The following is an 18,193-nucleotide window of genomic DNA, read 5'->3' on the forward strand; positions in this document are numbered from 1 at the left end:
ATGGGTGGAGATAGAACACTACCACCGTTCTAAATCACACTACAGCAGTACGCAGTTACTGAATGAGCTACGATGATTACTGGGCTATCACTTTCCCAGAGGTGTACTTCTAGGTGAATGACATCAGCAGCCTTACCAAAGTAGAGTATTTGTATTGTACGGAGTGCGAGGAGCCTAAAAAGCATAGCTCTCTACTCAGTCAGACACACACACACACACACACTCAGATTCACACACAAACACACACAGTTGCCAGGTCTGGGGTTCGAACACCTACCTAACTAGTTTAGCACACTACAGCAGTACACAGTTACAGAACACGCTATAGCGATTACTGGGCTATCACTTTCCCAAAGGTGGACCTCTAGGTGAGTGACATCAGCAGCCTTGTCAAAGTAGAGTATTTGTATTGTACGGAGTGTGAGTAGCCTAAAAAGCATTGCTCTCTACTCAGACAGACACACACACACTCAGATTCACACAAAGTTGCCAGGTCTGGGGTTCGAACACCTACCTAACTAGTTTATCACACTACAGCAGTAAACAGTTACAGAACGCGCTATGGCAATTACTGGGCTATCACTTTCCCAGAGGTGTACTTCTAGGGGAGTGACATCAGTAGCTTTGCCAAAGTAGGGTATTTGTATTGTACGGAGTGTGAGTAGCCTAAAAAGCATTGCTCTCAACTCAGTCAGGCACACACACACTCAGATTCACACACAAACACACACAGTTGCCAGGTCTGGAGTTCGAACACCTACCTAACTAGTTTATCACACTACAGCAGTACACAGTTACAGAACGCACTATGGCAATTACAGGGCTATCTCTTTCCCAGAGGTGTACTTCTAGGTGAGTGACATCAGCAGCCTTGTCAAAGGTGACTATATGTATTGTACGGAGTGTGAGTAGCTTAACAAATATTTCCCTCTACACATTCAGAGACAGGCAGGCACACACACAAACACACACTCACACAATTGACAGGTCTAGGGTTAGTACTACTACCTAACTAGTCTATCACTACAGCAGTACGCAGTTATGGGAAGAGCCATGCATATTACTGAGCTATAGCTCTCCCAAAGGTGTAATTCACATTGGATGACCTCAGTAGGCTTGTCATACTACTGCTATGGGGAGGGCAGTGTGTGCATGGGCCATACCCCATTCATGTAGAGGTTGACATGCCACATGTGGGCACACATGGGGTCATATGTCACAGGTGTGTGTCTACAGCTACTAGATGGCTACTTCCTTGTACAGTCTTGTTGCACAGCTGGCCCATGCACCACATAGTCTGTCATGTTGACAGGTACTGGTGGCTGGTATCCGCAGTGGGTTACAGCCGCACCTCATGTGTTGGGGCCCTTTGGCTGTATGCCGGTTGGGACAGGCCTGCATGGCTCCTTGTCATTGTCACCCTCTGCCACACATCTATGCCTGTGCACCTGTGGCTTATTATAGTGTGTTGTCCTTACATATCTGTCTGTATTCCTATCCACTGTGTGTGCAAGGCAGTAGTGGTACATACTGAAATGTGTCCGCACTGAGAACTGCAACTTCCAGATATGTCTGGGCCACTGGTGTTTACAGACATGGCCTTCATTTGTTTAAGTGTGTGAGTGTGCCCAGTATGACCTCTCAGTATGTTGTTGACTGACATTGCCTTCATTCCTCTGTGTAAGCATGGCCAGTATGGCCATATGTGTTGCATGTGTGCATCACATCCAGGTAGTTTGTACTGTGGTGCTGACAGGTAGCATGCTGTGTCTGCAGGGTATCCTTCGGTCATTTGCCATTGACTGTTGCTACATTTCTGCATAGCGAGGTGGACGCCTGACTGTTACTACTGTTCTACACAGGAGTGGGGGGCACACCTGACTGTTACTCTAAGTGTACATTGGATGGGGGGGCCACACCTGACACTTATATGACTGTACTGGTATGTCAGGTACTCTATTTCAGTCTGTAGTTTTACCTGTCCTGCTGGCTAGAGGCTTACCAGTGTACTACAGATCCTAGCTTTGTTTACCTGCATATTAGTTTCTGACTTCCTAGCCTTCAAAACTTACATCCGACTGCCTGGCCTGCTGTGGTCTGTTTGTAAAGGCCTGGGGGAGGGGTTACCCACAGGGCACATTCAGAGGCCATAGTACAGCATATGTTTGTGTTAGTCTTCACCTGTCATGCTGGCTGAGACTGTTGTTGGGTATGTGAACCTTCCTGACTGGCATGTGTGGCTCTTATGGACACCCATGTCACCCAGGCCATTTCCTGCAGTGGGTTTTGTCACCCTGTTTAATACTGGCTACTATGGTGACTCCAGTATGTGTTACAGATCTCATGATGCCACTATGGGTGACTACTGTCTGCTGCCTTGACATCCGGTCACCCAGTTCCATGCATGTTCACATCCATACCATAGCTACAGGTAAAAACACATTCTACTCCATTTGGCAATTGGTAGATTGACTGACTTACCTTGAGTGTGTGCCGGACTTGAGGATGGTACTGGAGAGCTGTCTATGTCGGATGCCCATAGTACACTCCCTATAAATGGTTGGGCACAGGTAGTGTTATTTTGGCATCCCATTTACTGTCTGTGCAAGTCAGAGGGAGATGACATTCCCTGGGCCCCTACTGTGTCAGTGCATATGCTATGCATTGCCTCTTTGCCAAGGCAAGGGCATACTGGGCATGCTTCCTTCTGCCTACTGGGGCAGGCTCAGGTTGTTCCTCCTCTGAGTCATTCTGTGTCTGTACAGGCCTTGGCATTGATGGGGGGCTCTTTAGCCCTGTCCCATGCTCTTCCTGCTGCAGCTGTTACCGCAGGATCATATTGTGTAACATAGCACATACCATAACAATTTGGGTACATGTGGCTGGTGAATACTGCAGGGCTCCACCGGATGTGTCCAGACACCGGAACCGTGACCTGAGCATCCTAAACACATGCTCTATTATATGTCTCGCCTGTGAGTGTGCTTCATTATGGCATTGTTGCTCAGGTGTGTGTGTGTGCATTTCTGATGGGTGTCATCAGCCACTGCTCCAGTGGGTACCCAGCATCCCCACTAGGTGACCGTAGGGGATGTCTGCATTGGCAAATCTGTGGTACAAGCTGTGTCAGTTGCCATATGTGTGAATCATCATAGCTTCCAGGGCAGCCAGTACACACATTCAATATAATGCCCTGGGCATCACATACAACCTAGCAGTCGATGGAGGAGATGCCCCTGCGATTGATGTAGGCCCTACCCTGCTCACCGGGTGGTGCTTTGATACGTACATGCATGCAGTCTATAGCACCAACTACCCCAGTGTAGTTTGCTGTTTGGTGGAAGAGACGCATATTGCTGGTCAACACCTCATGTATGTTGAGGAAATATATGTGTTCACTGGCATGGGCTGACATGGCATCCAGGAACTGGTGGAATAGTCTGGATGCTGATGCCTGTGAGATGCCCATGTTATCCCCAGATGTGGTTTGGGAGGTGCCTGTGGCTAGTATACCTAGGCTTACACATACCTTGGTATCCACTGGGATGGGTTCCCCTCGACCAGTGTGGTGTGTCAGGTGTGGCCTGCACAGATCAATGATTTGCTGTAGGAGGTCTCTGTCCACCCTATAGCGCTCCACTATCTTCAGCTCATGTAGCCACTGGTAGTTTACCCTGGGTCTGTACACTCTTCTCTGTCTCCTCACTGCGGGTTGTTCGGCAACACTGACATCCTCACCACCCTCAGCCTCTTGCACATATTTGTTCTATGTTGCCTGCTGCAGCCCTTCTCATTTTGTAGGTTTGCTTTTTAAACTATCCCCACTTGTATACACTGGTGGTGTAGAGTGTGGAAAAACTGGGTGGGAAGGTGTTTGCTTGGCTTATAGTGGTGTTCTGGGCTGGGCTGGTCTGCTGCCTGTGTAATTAGCTGATTCTGATACATTTCACCTAGCAGCTCAGCTAGTTCTCCTTGATTACCTTCCTACTGCTGTTTTCCCTTTCCATTGCCTCCCTGTTTAAGCATGTGTGCGCGCCGCGCAAACAGAGTGCTCAAATGTGCACAGAGCTGCTATTTCCTGGTTTAACTTCCTATTTCTTCCTGTGAAACCCAGTGCACGGCGCACACACCCGCTTACACTTTGTAAGGAGTGCTAGGCAGTTTGGACACACCTCTAGCTTAGCTGTGCTAAGCTAGGAGCAGTCCCGAGCCAGAGGGCTCCAATCCACTTACAGGATGCCTGACACACACCCCCATGATGTCACCTATCTCCTAGTCTTGCACCCAGCTATTTCTACTCTTACTATCTTAGGACCTGCCTCACACCCTGGGGAAATCTGGGATTCACTATCCTTCCCCTCATTTGCATAGGATTGCCTGCTAATGCATAGTTACATGTCCCACATTGGGCCTCCCCCCCTTAGCAACCATTACTCACTGGCCAGGTTGTCTTATGCCTGCCACTGACTTGCATGGCTGAATACTGCTTTTAGTTAGAATGCTGATTTTAGGTTTATTTTATTATTTTCCGATCCCGTTTGCATGCCGCTGCCCTATGCTTAAACAGGCAAGATCGGCAAAGGGAATTTAGAAGTTTTTTTTTCCGCATTTTGCAATGTCAATGACCTTCTACTTGGCCATTACCATGCTTCATCAATAATATGCAGCCTTTATTTGGAGCTGTCATAGCTCCATCTTGTAGTTTGCAGAAACGTATTTGGTTACTAACCGAGTACATTTCTGCAGACTGCACTCGTCCTGCACTGACAGCTGCCTGCTTCCTGGATCGCAAATTACCCTCATTTGCATGGTTTTCACCTGCAAATGAGGATAATTTGCATATAGGGGCTCGGTCCGTGCAGGATTAGCCTAAGAGCTCACAAGCACGTCCCGTGAGCTCGTTCCTGGATCGCACGTCAGACATATTGCCGAAAATAGCTCTTAAACTATTCCTGCACACTATAACGGGCTTTGTAAATCCGGGGGATAACCTAGACCTCTTTGCTAACATCTCTGGTGTAAAATTCAATCAAAACAAAAATCAGGCAATTCTAGTGAATAAAAATGTTACTATGAAACTTAGATCAAAAAGAGGCATAAACTGGGAGGGCATGCATATTAAATATCTAGGTATCATGATTGAATCTAATTATAAAAAATCATTCACATTTAAATATCAACAACTTATAAACTCAATTACTAGTCTAATAGACAGTTGGAACAGACTCTTCTTCACAGTGGAAGACAGACTAACTTTAATCAAAATGATACTGTTACCTAAAATCTTATTCATTGACCAAGCTATAATAATTCCTCTACCTGTCAAAATTAAACAAAAAAAATAATAACTTATTACTCAGCTTCCTTTGGAATGCCAAAAATTAAGAATTTCTCTTCTCTGGCAAACCACAAGCTGGGATGAAGTAGGAATAGGGTTTCCAAATATTGATTTTTTATTTAAACTCTGCATGTATTAACATAGTGTTTCTTTGGAATAATACTTCTTATACATCATAATGGAAATCAGTACATGAAACCTTTCTTCTTAATAGTAATAGGGTATTGCTTGAACAATATACACAAATACATACAGATATCTTTATATGGATTTTAAAAATATACATTCAAAGTGAAAGATCAAAACCTATTCTCATGCCTCTTATAAACTAAATATTGCTGTTGTTTAAAAAGCTTATATTTTGTAATCAATTAATTAAGCATTTATTAGTAATTATGTTTCCTACTACTTACACTAATGAATGTTTGATATCTTTTGATACTCAGAAAATGTTAGAATTTAAGAAGGGTGACCTATTATATTGGAATCAGTTTCTCTTAGCTAATAAAATAAGTTCTGCAGACTATTTGATCAGCAGACATAGTTTGCAAAACTGCAATTGGGTGGACATCCAAACTTGCAAGGATTTTATACATACTAAGCTTGTACCCTCATAAGAGGCATACAGTAAGACTAACTTGCAAATCTTGGATTTTATCTCCACAATTATTAATACCTCACCCAAGAATACTTCATACATGTCTGTTATTTAGAAAATTCTCAGAAATGATGTTAGCAAACAGATGTTTCTTTTTGGAATTATTCAAGTGAAGGTAATAGACAAGAATTCTCAGAAAAAGATAAAAAACTTTGTTTACAGTCGATGAAGGAATCCACATCTTCCTTGTTCTGTCATGTATACACATGGAAATTTTTACATAGATGTTTTTTCTCTTCACATAGACAAGCAATAATGTACAAGAAAGATTAAATGAAATGCTGGAGATGTGGACACCATGATGCTAACTGGATACACATGGTTGTCATCTGCAAAATAATTTCCCCATTTTGGTTAGACTTTAAATATCTTTGTAAAGTTCTACGGAATGATAGCTGTATAATTTCCGACTCCCTTATCCTTTTTAATATTCCTGTTCCTGAATCATTCCTAAAAAACAAACATTTTTACTATGGTCTATCCCCCTCTATAGCAAGGAAAATTGTTACTAAAAATTGGATCTTAATCTACTCCTGTCCTTAAAGTTGAGTTCATTCATCTTGTGAAATACATTTGGAAGAATGAGATTGCTACTATAAAAACAAGGACTAACAACACAACCCATAATTTAATTGCTTGGACAAAATTGTCTAATCTGTTAGAGAAATATTAAGTGCCCTCCTATGTGTATTGCTTTTTAGTTGTTATGGACATTGTATATAAGTTATTTTTTATTGCTACTATACTGTTAAATTATTGTGTTATAAAATGAATAAAAACAGTTTGGAAAAAGAAGGAATGTTGAAGTGGTACAGTAAATATGTCAGAGAAAAGAACAATAAAAGAATTAAAATGAACAGAGATGAATAGATTTGGTAGTAGCAGGGATGACAGATGTTGAGGGGGGAGTTATGTAAGTTAAATAGAAATTAGTCAGTCTTAAGCTTACAGTTTACATTGCATAGACCAAGAATTGACACTGATAGATCTTATAATTAGCAATAATCAAAAGTGTGGTAAATATGAACTATTACAGTAGTTAAACAATGGTTTAGGGCAGCTGTTATAATAGTGAAATCTGGCCTGTAGGAGTTGAAAGGTATGTTGCTGTACGTCTCAGTAGCGTTTTTTTTTTCATTTCTTTTGCATGTTGGGACTTTATAATTAACGATGATGTCTTTTTCCCTGAGCTCTGGAATGAGCAGCATCACCATATATGACCTTACAATGTAGCCTGGGGAACATTCCTGCATTTGTTAGATTCTTAATTACATTTGTCTGCTTTAACCCATCTAACAAGTCAAATTCTTGATCTTTTGGAAGGGGGCAAATTTCCATCTACCAAACAACCACGTCAGAAATGTGCATTCAACTGGAATTCTACTTTTATTGGTTGGCTATTGTGGTATAAGGAGCTTTTTGAGTTTAAAATTTGAAGTTTTCTGCAGTCAGTGCTCCTTTTTGTTGAGGTGTTAACACATGCAGACCCCTACAGCCAACTGCATCTGTAACCCACTGCAAAATGCAGCGATCATTGCCATACGTCTGCTAGTAGGAAGCCTTTATCACTTCTTCACACAATGCACACCACCACAGATAACCCTTTCCTATCACCCCTACAATACTCCAAGGTAAAGTTATGATTTTTTTTTCTGTACACTCACCATTGTATATTTGCATATTACATTCTACTGATCTGTTTTTAATGTAATTGCTGACTGGCTGTCTACATTCTAGTATTTAAAACTCCAATTTTGGCTTCCATTGTAGCTGCTGCTTGGCTGTCTAACTTGTTGCTGCCACAGATTCTGCTAATTTACCACACTTCTTTTCATTCTGCATTCTACTTCTTTACCAGTCCTATTTTATGTTGTTGTTGTTGTATGTGTTGTTTGGTTGCCTACACTGAAGCAATTTCACTTACTGTTGAATTACTAGACTACATTACTGACCTGCATTGTTGTTGTAAAAGCTGACCGATTATCTACCTTCTAATATTTTATTGTCCTGTTTTGCTTTGTTGAAGTAGTTACTGATAGCTCTGTGTACCTTGCTGCTACCTGACGTATGGTTGACTAGTTATCTGCATTTCATTATTTTGTAGTCCTGTTTGTTGCAGTTTAGCTTGTCTACACTGCTGCTGCTGATTCTTGCTTGATGGGTCTCATACCCCTTACCAGTTTATCCTTCCTCATATATATATATATATATATATATATATATATATATATATATATATATATATGGTTATATTCACAGAATAACTCTTTGGCTCTATCAAGATGTGGCTGTTGTCAGTGATATTATACACGTAGCAGCTCTACAGCTTCTGCACCTTACTAGTCAGCTGTCCATGGTATCTAAGCCTTATTGCATACTACAGCCAACTCCTGGTTCCCTGACTATACTGTAACTATATGCTCTGTGAAGCTTTGTCTTTAGAGTCTTGTTATTAACATGTGAGCTTTCTGTGCCGTCCTTGCCTTACTGCACTACTATTGATAACATCTGTGTCATTTTGTCACTGTCTCTGCTAGAGCATTCTGTTGCTGTCCTGCTTTTATTAATTGTTGTATTCATTGTGCTGCTACAATAAAGCATGAAACTGCTGTATCGGTCACCACTATACTGTGCAGCTGTTGCTCTGCTCACTTGCTGTTGCATTGTTATATTATTGCTCTCATCGTCGTGTATCATAATATAATATTGTCACATTTTTGTATGTCGGTCTTTTTGTACCATTGCTCTGTTTCATTTTTGTATTTCAATATTAGTGTTCTGATCAGTTGTTGCATTGTTGCACACATTAACTTTTGTGTTCCTGTTCTGATCAGTTGCTGTTGCATTGTTGCAGCATTAGCTCCTGTACTGTTACTTTGATCAGTTGTTGTATTGCTGAAGCCATTAGCTAGGCTCACTTGCCATTGCATTGATGAAGCTATTTCATACCATCTTCTGCGTGTTTTATCAGGTGTGGTCTCATTTGCCATGGAATCTAAATCTGCCCTCATCACATCTATAGCCAACCTTCTTGCCCTAAGAATTCTGGGGCAAAACAGTAACTGCATCATATTCAGTGACAATCCTTCCACATCCAGAATCTACTTGTAAGCAATGTAAGTATTTATCTAGATTTATCTAGATTGGACGACAATAAATCACATCCCACAGTTGTCAATAAACATCCAACTTCCACATCATTATAAGCCAAAAAGAAGCCTGCATATTCTAAGGTTCTAAACAAATCTCTCCCTAAGCCACCCAAGCACGTTATCAGTAGACTTATGCCTCAGCCACATAAGCATAGTTCTACAGCTGAGCCTAATGAAACCACTCAAACACTAATACCTACTGCACCTACTCTTTTCACAAGTCACCACAGCTGCCTGCATACACCAATAAAGTCTGCTGAAGCAAGTAGCTACATACACAAGGCAAGCGAGTGTCCTACTTATATGTGACTTTATAGTTAGCATATGTCTCAAAATCCTAGCACAAGAAATCTGGACAAAGCCTAAAATAATGAGAGGACAAAGGTACAAAAATATGGACAGATTTTAAATATTGCTCTTATAAACTTAAAAATTTGGTAGAATAACAGGATTTGTGCTAGCATGCATTTTTGTGAAGGATATGAAGTCTGAAACTCAAATGCACATCTTTATTTAGTGACTTCAGTCCTTGGTGATTTGCCAGAAAAGAAAAGTTTATGAGAAACATGCCAAAATATGAGATAAAAGTCTGCACATTCTGCAAAATCTGGACAGCTGAGAGGTATGATTGTTAGGCACACATGTGCTCCATTCATCACGCTGAGCAAGGGCAGAGTGATGCTCATCTGAGTCTGTAGTGCTAGCATTCATAATATTACTAGTGTCCTTAGATCCCTCCATCCCAGGTGCATATATGACCCCATTATTGCCCAGGCAAGGATGAGCAACCCTAGCTGCTCCACCCTGGAGGAGATACAGAGAGACACAAGAGTGCTCCTAGTGCATGTAACTAATGCAGGGAATCTAACCATGAGCAGCATTTTACCATCACCAAGACTGATACCTCAGTTCAAACAAAGATAATTGACTTCAACAACTGGCACAGTATTTGATGTCATTCGAAAAAGATCCAATATGTGTCAGCATGACACATGACAGTTTACAGTCTTTGCTGTTTTGCTGAAGAGAGCCTGCATGTTTCCCTTCAAAGCATCCACATATTAGTTAAAGCATTTGATTACTCTATAGTGCTGTCTTTATGCTGAGTTGACTTCTAGACCGACCAGTTTAGCAAATTCCAGTCTGGACTATATTAACTTGGCATTGCACAACAAGAGGATTCCAAATAAAAAATGCCAGACCTTGAGGCATTCCTCATCCTTGAGCACATTCTTGTCTGAATAATTATCAAAACATTGTTTCATTGTATTGTGAATACTCTCTCTTTTCCTGGGTTCACTGCCTATCAGTCATTTAGATCCTTCCTGTGCAATGATCTGTGCCATTTCCCAGTCCTATCACCTCACATAAAACTCATCATACCAACCTAGAACTTTTGGAAATCTTAGCATCAATAAACAAATCAAGTTATCACACTGTCCATAACAATAAATCCCTCTCTATGTCTACTTCTGAACATGATATCTGTCTAGAACAAAATGAGATTATACACCTATTAAACCTAACATTATTGCTATCCCGGAAGACTTCAATTACCCATTCATTAATAAGGACTTATACCATTATCAACAAATATACACAGTAGTACTTAAACTTTGGAATTACTAACTCGCTGAAGTAAATTCTTCCCCCACTCCTAGAGGCTCCATTCTCCTGAACCTTCTCACTCACATTTCCCTTGTTTGTTAGTTACCTAAAGTCACCTCTTCTGTGATTAAATCCAATCACCATGCTACCATATTCTCCCTGAAAATTAAAAATACACGTTATGAATCCTAAAGTGTTCAGAGACCTATCTAGAGTAAACCTGCTATCCCTCCCTGATGCCCTAAGGAGATTGTACAGCTCCCCCACCATACTACCAAGGCTGATACATTTACCACTGATTTCTACTCTAATCTAAATTTCTGCAGTGAAGTTCTGACTAAAACAAAGTAATGTGAGTTAAATTAGTGGCTTGGGCACCTGTTGGAGCTGATGCAGGGATAACAGGAATTATTGGGGGTGATTTATGTTCCTGGGCACACCTATCCCACTAAAAGCACCAGTGATAATTTGAAGTCACATGTTGTTGTGATCTACAATGGTGAGGGGGGGGATATTTGATTACAGATGAGCAGAGGCATGTACTTACATTGTGATGGCACATTGTACACCAACTGCTTAAATATTTTAGGCATGAACAGGTGTTTAAGGGATAGATTTCTGCCATAATGATGGCCCCTCTTGACTGGCTTTTACTCCTGATGAAGAAGGAATGGATGTGCCTGTTGTCTGAGAGAGAGGAGATGATAGTTTGCAGGCATTATGGAAAAATTCTTACAAAGAAGCACCATTTCTTATTCCTCAAAAGTAAAGGGTCAAATTCGAAAGCAAACATTTATGCAGAATTGGAAAATAAATGAGATTTGCAATGAAAGAAAAAAATATTGACTTAAGCAACAAGTTCAAATCTATCCCTTACAAAAACAGTCTTAAAATGGTTTGTAAGAATCTCAAGACATTCATCAAACAAGGTAGGGCAAGTTATGAATTATACATCATTATCTCTGTCAAGGGCTTCTTCAAACTTCAGAAGTAACATCTAGTATTGTTCAGAATTTATGTCAAATGGCACTACTCACTCTGTCCCTGAAGGCTACTCTTCTTCTCTTTCAGCTGTTCCCGTTAGGGGTCGCCACAGCAGATCATCTGTTTCCATTTCTTCCTGTTATCTGCATCTTGCTCTGTCACACCAACCACCTGCTTGTCCTCTCTCACCACATCCATAAACCTTATCTTAGGCCTTCCTTTTTTCCTCTTACCTGGCAGCTCCATCCTTAGCATCCTTTTCCCAATATACCCAGCATCCCTCTTCAACACACGTCCAAACCAATGCAATCTCACTTCTCTGACTTTGTCTCCAAACTGTCCAACCTGAGCTGACCCTCTAATATACTGATTTCTAATCCTGTCCATCCTTGTCACACCCAGTGCAAATCTTAACATCTTTAACTCTGCCACTTCCAGGTCTGACTCCTGTCTTTTTATCAATGCCACCGTCTCCAACCAATATAACATAGCTGGTCTCACTACCCTCTTGTAGACCTTCCCTTTCACTCTTACTGGTACCCGTCTGTCACAAATCACTCCTGACACTATTCTCCACCCATTCCAACCTGCCTGTATTCTCTTCTTCAAGTCTCTTCCACACTCGCCATTACTCTGAACTGTTGATCCCAAGTACATAAACTCATCCACCTTCACCAACTCTACTCCCTGCATCCTCACCATTCCTCTATCCTCCCTCCCATTCACACACACATATTCTGTCTTAGTCCTGCTGACCTTCATTCCTCTCCTCTCTAGAGCATATCTCCACCTCTCCAGGGTCTCCTCAACCTGGTCCCTACTCTCACTACAGATCACAATGTCATCTGCAAACATCATAGTCCATGGGGCCTCCTGTCTGATCTCACCTGTCAACCTGTCCATCACCACTGCAAATAAGAAAGGGCTCAGAGCTGATCCTTGATGTAATCCCACCTCCACCTTAACCGCATCTGTCACTCCCACTGCAGACCTCACCACTGTCATACTACCCTCGTACATACCCGAAGGCATTACTAACATTCTCGTGGACAAATTTAGTTCAAATGTCTCCCTCTCACTCTTGCATTTCCCACCGTCTTGTGTACTGTCTTCCCCTATAGTCTCCTCTAAACAGTTCTATCCACATGTTCTAAAACCAAGAATACCCGTGTCATGTGCCCTGACAATATACCTATTTTTCTAGTTAGCATGGAACACAGAGTAATTGAATCTCTCCTCAATTTAGTCATTCTCATTTTCTCTACTGAGTATGTTCCTGAAGCCTGGAGAGCACCAGTCCTAGTAACTTTCCACAAGGGCAACCCTACCATGGACCCTGGAGACCACAAACCAGTTATTCTTACCAGTAATATTTATAAGATATGTATCATAGCCAATCTAATAAATAATGGTATCAGAAACATACAGTCACTAAACCCAAATCAATTTGGCTTCATACAAGGTAAACCCTGCTTATGTAATGTTGTAAGCTTCTTTGTAAACCTCACTGGTGCCCTAAGCAATGATCATTCTGTCCACACTGCCAACCTAGATCTTGATAAAACCTTTGACACTGTTCCCAACCGGGTATTGAAGATAAACTCACTTACTTGCATATAAACCCCTATGTGTGGATTGACAATACTTTGCCTGTAAAGACTTCTCACTAGTGGTGTCTCACAGGGCTCCATGCAAGGCCCCTCCTATTTGTATTTACTTTTCTGATTTCAAGGCTAATGCTAAAGGCCTATGGATAACGACATTTGCTGATGACCACAGGTATGATGATGTTATAAAGTCTTCTGCTGACATCTACCAGTATTTGATGTGCAAATCATGGACTTAAACTTAACATAAAAAATATAGAATAGTACTTTTTGGAAAACAAGAACACCCCAGTACTTACACTTAAGAAATACCGCCTTAAGACTGATATCATTATTTGGGACCTGGGCACATTCACCCATATTTCAAAAATAATTCTACCTTGCTCAGCTTACCACTGAGAGAATATCTTCCAGCTATAAAGAGGTTATATACTCCACTATATACTATTATTATCAGGCCAAAACAAAATATGGTATGTACTCCTTGAGCTAGACAGATAGACTAGAGACCCTTTCTCTCTACTGCATATCCTACAGATTCCTACTTAGTGAATTTTACTTAGATTTCAAGGCCATGAAAGACCTGGACCTATTTGCCCTCTTACATTGTCATAAAACTAGCAATACCACTAATGCCTGCTGTAAAGATCTAAATCTCCATTGCAAAATAAACAGAACCTGTTGGTGAGACTAACATATACAGTCCCTTTGGAACACAAGCCTGCTTCATGCCAAGCAATGTATCCCCTTAACCTTTTTTAAAACCTAACTTGATGAATGTTTGGAAATCCATAAATTCATCCCAGGCTATGCAGCCAGGCCCAAATTGATATGGGATGTTAAAGCTGGGACCGGGACTTCATTGGGTACTTCCTAACCTTAATGTTATTGCCTTTCACTGGAATTGGTATCTCTATAAAAGATTAAAAAAGTCATACTGCTTCTGGCTAACTTTCTGATACAACAGTCTAGTGACATTCCACTCAGCTACTGACATTCTCTATTACCACCACAACTACCTTCACTTCACAGAAATCATTAAAGGATACAGGAATCTCAGGAGTATTAACAATAGATGGCTCCATTGGAATTATGGTCTACACATCACAATCCCAAACTACACACAATAACTGAATCTTTTCTCAGAGATTTCTGAATCATTTACTCATTTCTTTTTAAAATGACCATTCCTTCTTTACTGACAACAGACAAGGAACTTATCAGTGTGGAGGGGTAATGTTCTTAGTTAAATATTACTCCAATCTGTCTCCTATGCAAATAGCTAAAAGTGACTCCCAATCACATGATGACCCTAATTAGCCTCTGGTCCAAATCTTACTAGGAAGTCATGTCAAAATACATTTAGTAGTTATCTACAGCCTTCTAGCTTCATCTGTGTCTATATTTGAATCAACACCACACTAGACACCATAAATTGATATTACTAGGTGCCTAAGCTTAACTCATTACTTTAGTCAACTCTCTTAATCCTTATATTAACTTGACGCTAAATGTAGGAGACCTAGCACTAAAAAGAATAATATTTTAATGCTGAGTATTGTTTTAATAAATATTCCTGATAAATGAATACAGCTAAACATTTTACCAAAAACGACAAGGTATCATTTTCCTAGCTTCTTTGTCTGGTGCCTCAAAAGCTATAAGGCCTTTCTTCAACTTTTGTCCAGCCCTATACAAAACTCCTTATATTTGGTACTTTCTGAACTTCAAACTATAGTTTGGACTTATTTCTATAAATGCAAGGATCCCTCATCAGTGCTTCCAGTTTTTCATATCCTACTAGCACCTATAGCGGATAAATTTATACCATCTCAAAAAAATAAAATGGCAAGGCAACCAAACCCTTTAACTAACAGTGTCCCTTATGCAAAATATAAAACTTCAAGACAAGTCATAGGTTAAATGAAAAAAGAGGTTGACAAAATAGTTTTCATTGATTTAGGTAGGAGGTGTAGAACTTCCTGTAATAATCAGATTTATCATGCTTAGTGGTTAGTCTTCTGAGAAGTTTTAATTGTTGGTACTTTGCATATTTAACTGTGGACCATATGATTAATTGATCATGTCTATGATTAAGATCTTCCTCTCTTCATCAGTTGATTTTATTATACAGAATTATTATTGTGTACAGCGGCTTTGTGTTACAGAAAACAATGCTAGTTAAATCAGAAAAAACTTGGCAAAGCAAGCAAAATATCAAAGATAGAAAATCAGGAAAGTTGACTTAATTCTTCTTCTTCTTTCGGCTTTTCCCGGTTAAGGGTCGCCACAGCGGATCATCTGTCCGCTCATGATTGGCAGTGGAGTTTTACAGTGTCGAGCTGCCAGCCCAGCGCCCAACCTTCCACAGAAGGCACACACACACACATGATCATAAAATGTTCAGTAAATGTATAATGACTAAATTAAGAGCATTATTTATTTATTGATTGATTAATTCATCAATTCATTTTTGAACAGATAGGTAGGCTGACAGATAGATTTTATAAAGCTATGACCTTGGAGAGTTGAGGTACTGTATAAAGACAGCATTAGAAATGTATGTATAAAACTGTAATTGCTAACCTATTTGCTCTTCTTTTGCATTCTATATTGACTTAGATAAAGACTACAAGATGCAGTGGGGCATTAATTTGTGTTGTAAACAGAAAAAATGAGAGGTGGTGATCTTAAATCATCTCAATTTCACAGCTGCATTATGAATGAGTTTTAGGTAAGCTATTGGTATTCTTTTGAAAGTAGGAATTGATGGCTTTGCTCTAACGTGATGTGAGACACTAGTACAGAGCTCAGGACCACACGTGGACATGCTCTGGTGCCAGTGGACAATTTGTAATAACATGATAACCATACATGGAAGAAATGCAGATATTGAATACGTTTTGTGAAGGTTTTGGGAAACTGGGTACAGGTTAGTATGGGTCAACAACTAGTTAACAAAAATATTTAAATTAAACAGTGAGAAATTAAGTGAGGCTTTTCAAATAAGGATAAACAACTGGCCCTTCAAGGTTAGACAGTGGTGATCTTGGTGAGGATATAACAGGGTAAACATGCAAGCCCTGTTCTGAAATACCCATAGCTGAGTGATATCATTAGATGAAGATGTGAATATAACCTGGCCTTTGTAGGATTTGAACTGGTTTCCAATAAATGCCAAATGTGTTTTTAAGATCTTCACTCTTACCTATCATGCTTTTCACAGTCTGGATCTTGCTGTTATCGTAAGGAGTTGCTGAAACCCTATGTTCCAGGTAGGCATCTCAAGTTTTCAAGAGAGGGGGTAATGGTTACGTCATGGTCCAGCCAGATCATATTTTGCTTATCTTTCCACATTTCCATGGAATCACCTGCTATCGGTGATTTGCATGAATGAATCCAAGAGTTACTTTGGGAAATCATGTAAATTTCTTCTCTTTAGAATAGTCTTTTTAGAGCCTGATACAGGGAGTTCCAGTACTTTTAGCTGACTAAACGTTTAGGATTTTTACACAGATTTTATTTATTGTTTTTTTATTCTTAAATGTTACATCAGAATCATCCAAGAAACACGTCTTACTAAACGGATGATACAGGAGACTAAACCCGGTAAATCAGATTAAGGGTTTTCGATCTTCAATCAATTAAAATCAGAACATGGGAGTGTGTGGGAGGCGAACCCGCCCACTTGGGTGTGTTTGATTTGCTTTGGTTTGTTATTTTGTTGTGGTGGCCAAGTAGTTCCTTTTCCATAGTAAAATTGCAGTTATACGAGTGTTCATGAAAGTAAGTTTTCAGCAACATTATCTCATCGTTTTAAGTTTCTGGTAAGTGAAAATTTGATTATACGAAGTAGATCTCTTCCTACAGATCTATGTAAAAATATTCCTCCATAATTCTGCTATGTTTTTGTTTTCACCCATCACTAACAGTTTCTTCTTCCTTGATTTTCCAAGCTTTAATCTTATACTAAATATATGATGTTGAATCTGTTTCCTTGAAATGTTTGCTTAAGTGGTGAAATAAGGACTCTGTTATTCTACTGATAATAGTATCAACCACTGATGCCTGTTTGCTTCTTGTATCTCCCTGTAGAAACATTTTTCTGAAAAAAAAAACAAAGAAACAAATCAGAAAAACATCAGATTAATGACCCCAGTAATGCATCCTTGCACACTTGCAAAAAGTCTGTTATGCAGTATATCCCTGAACCACATTGTCATGTCTGGGAAGGAGAATCTGAATACATCAGCGCAATTAAGTCAACAATGCTGGACTGCTTAAAAATCCCTGCAAAGAAACCAGTGCAAAATGATACTATATGTGGTAAGGGATAAGATAGCGTTTGCAAATGATGTAGATTCCCCTTGAAAACAAACCATTAAATAAGAGATTTAAAATAAGATGGTATCATTAATTTGAGTAGTCAGACAGTCACATGGCTGAATGCATGAGAAAAAAAAATAAGCTGCCAAAATGCAAAATTTTGTCCTTGAATGTGAGGTACTCCAGCTACTAATTTTACCTTAGTAGCACTTGTGTGATTACCTAGTAGCACTACTCTTAGACCTTTCACCTTTTACCCTCTTATCTCTCTTTGGCCTATCTCCCTCAGTTTCTGATAAACCATGGGCAGCAAAGCTAAAGGAGGTGGAGTAGCAATATATATAAAAAACATACACACCTCCAGGCTGGTCAAACAGTATGAAACACAGGAGACACTCCAAGTGCAGTTAACCATTTACAGGACCTCTATTCAAATCATAGCTAGCTACAAGCCCCCAACTTTGACTCAAGATGCCCACTCCACCTATCTGGACCTCTTTGAATCTATCAAGATTCAACT

General features: G+C 40.1%; 1 long non-coding RNA gene across 1 annotated transcript in view; it reads right to left on the bottom strand.

Annotated features, from left to right (window-relative positions):
- The window catches only part of LOC122816710, a 452,608-nt gene that overhangs the window by 268,304 nt on the left and 166,111 nt on the right, over window positions 1-18,193 (bottom strand). The window contains exon 2 of the long non-coding RNA XR_006367096.1: window positions 16,556-17,452. This is a non-coding gene — a long non-coding RNA (uncharacterized LOC122816710). The remainder of the gene's footprint in view (window positions 1-16,555; window positions 17,453-18,193) is intronic.

Source organism: Protopterus annectens, chromosome 12.part0 (genome assembly GCF_019279795.1).
Source record: "Protopterus annectens isolate FY-2018-M chromosome 12.part0, PAN1.0, whole genome shotgun sequence".
Classification (NCBI taxonomy): Eukaryota; Metazoa; Chordata; order Ceratodontiformes; family Protopteridae; genus Protopterus; species Protopterus annectens.